Here is a 2774-nt window from a genome sequence, read left to right on the forward strand (position 1 = left end):
CTTAAAACATAACCTCCGTATTTACAAGCTTCTGATTGGCTCCTGCCTGTTAGCACACACTGTAAACATCTCGACTCGTGTAAACAACTCATTATCCTGTAATTATAGACGAGACCAAAGTCTCCGTGGGTTGTTGGTTGCGGAGGTCACGTGAACTTTAGACTGCGTGACTGAATCTGAGTCTGAGAGATGTTTTATATATGAAACACAGCTGTTGGAGGGATGCACTAACAATACAACAAATACATGTTTGTAATTTAACTCAACAGGAGCACATTCATCATAACTGTATTTTAATGTGAAAACAGCAATAATTACTGTAATATCACAGATAATGACTTTAATTACAGTTCTCTGCTGTAAATGTAAGTCTGATTATATGTATTATATTAGAGTTCACCTGTATTTATAGCTCACTGCATTGGTTTTACAGTGTATTAAACATTAAAGGACAAGATTACAGGGAGTTATTATGTCAAATTAAGGTCTAAAATTGCTTATTTTATATTTATTAAAAGTTTTCCTGGAATCGAGTTTGTTTAATTGTGTTTGTGAACTAGAACCTGGAGTCGAGGTTTCGGAACCCTGAATTGCACGCGTGGTTGTATTTCTGTAGCAATAGAAATATTTTTTTTTTTCTGCTTTTTGCACCGATTCCCAGATCCAGTGATTTTTGGTGATACATAAAAAAAAAGAATATGTTTGGAGTGATGTTGGTACTGATAACCACATTTAATTTCCTGTGGTAATTGTGAATGTTCGGACTAGTCGCGCAGCGCTGTTTTGAAGTTGCGATGTTTTTTCCTTCTGTTCGTTGAAGTGCGGGGGGTCCAGGCGGTTGGAGGTGGGTGGCGTGCGCACACAATCAACACCAAAGCCAACTACGGAAGAAACGTTGAAATCGGTGTGGTTTGCCGGTTCGTCTTGTTTGTTTTTTTTGTTAGAAGTGTGGTTTTTTATTTTTCTTGTGTTGATATTGTGGGCGGCGGCCGCTAGTGTTAATCCCTAGCATTTATAGTAATCACCATCACATGCATCCAGTACGAGTATACACAATAGTCGCGCTCCTCTCTCCGCGCGCTCCCCCTTCCCCTTCCTATCTACATACACACTGTAACCCTTTCTGAGCTCCGATACCTGGCTGCCACCTACGATCTCCTCTCATCCTTGCTAAGCAATTGTCTATATCATAGTTAATGGTGATGGGACCCTGTAATTCTGTCCCAGTGGTGGAGAATTAATTGTTTTTCTTTATAGGGTTTTAAACATTTTATGTTTGAAATTGACTTTAATTTTCTCCTTTAAAATGAGTTCCCAAACAAAACCTGGTAAGTAATTGCTCCACCTAAATTTTAGTTGGTGAATTCACTGAATTTATAAAATTGCTTAAATGTTTTGGGAGTATTATTTATAAGTTGTTGATTTAAACTTAACTTACTTTCATGGCTTGGTTTTTTCATTTTAATATGACTTCTATGTTATGTTTTTAATAACACATGGGATATTGTCATATAATTTTGTGAGGGATTGTTATATAAATTATTTGTCTTATAATTTATAGGAGGGGGGAGGAGGAGAAGGGAGGCTTTCTCCATGCTTTTAAAGCGCCCGCACCCCTTGAACTTAATCCTTAGGAGCCAAAAACCACTGGCGCCCTAATCCCACTTCCTCCTATCATTTCACTATTTGGCTCACTCTAATTGTCTTTAAAGGCATTTCCAAGGGGCCCATGTCTTTCCGTGTGTGGTCTTTTGTACATGAGTGAATTACCACTGTATGCGTACATCTTATTTCTTAGTACATCTGGGGCACTAAAAAGCTTGGTTCCCAGTGAACCAGTATGCCTGTGTGTTGTATCCCTGTGGTGCGCACGTGTGGTGTGTAGTTGGTTGTGTGTCGTGTTGTGGTGTGCGTCTTTATGGGTATGGACCGGCATGGGTCGGGCAGGGAACCCACTGACCACGCAGCCATCGGGGTGCATTATAGGAGTGGGATTGCCACTGTTAGGAAGGGATCAGACCGAAGGGTCTGAAACCAAAAGCTGCCACAGGCAGAGCCTCCAGAATCAGCATTCAGGTGTGCTCGAGCGTGTGTGTGTGTGTGTGTGTGTGCGCCAACCCACAAGGGTAACGTTTCTGGTTCCACAGTCTGTGGATGAAAGGGTAATTGCCAGTGGAGGGCAACCTGCAGCTAGCCCAGAGGATGGTGTTCCGTGTGTTGTATTGTGTGTGCATGAAATTCAGTGCTGCGCTTTTGTCCAGTGGAGCCAACACCTCTAAACACACTTGTGTATTCCTGCTTAGGCAACATGAAAATATTGCAGTGTTCGAATTGGGCTATGAATAGATGGTTTGTTGGTTTTACCCTCTGTGCACAGTTTTCTTAATTTACTACCACAGCCAGGTAATTAATGTAGACGCCACGCCTTGGGGAGTCGTTTTAAGCATCGAATAGTAGTACAGAAAGATTCTAGGCTGCAATATGTTGGGCCCACTTTAAACCGGACAGCTGCTGTGCTCTTAAGCTCAAAAGCTTCTGTTAGTAAAAAGTTGGCACATGGCGTACCAATACTGGACACAGAGACGGCAGACAGGTCAGTCTGAGGGTCGGAGTGGGCGGTGGGCAGCCCAGCTCCACTCTGTTAGGGAACGTTCATGGATGACTTTCCTCTCATTCATGGGACCTGACCACCTGGAAATCACTTTACTCCTCTTTTGGAAGCTGTCCCATAAATCATTTGGACTGAATTGATAGCATCCTGGGTGTGACTTCAG

This window comes from Morone saxatilis, unplaced genomic scaffold (assembly GCF_004916995.1).
Source record: "Morone saxatilis isolate NCDOM2014 unplaced genomic scaffold, NCSU_SB_2.0 Contig8, whole genome shotgun sequence".
Taxonomy (NCBI): domain Eukaryota; kingdom Metazoa; phylum Chordata; class Actinopteri; family Moronidae; genus Morone; species Morone saxatilis.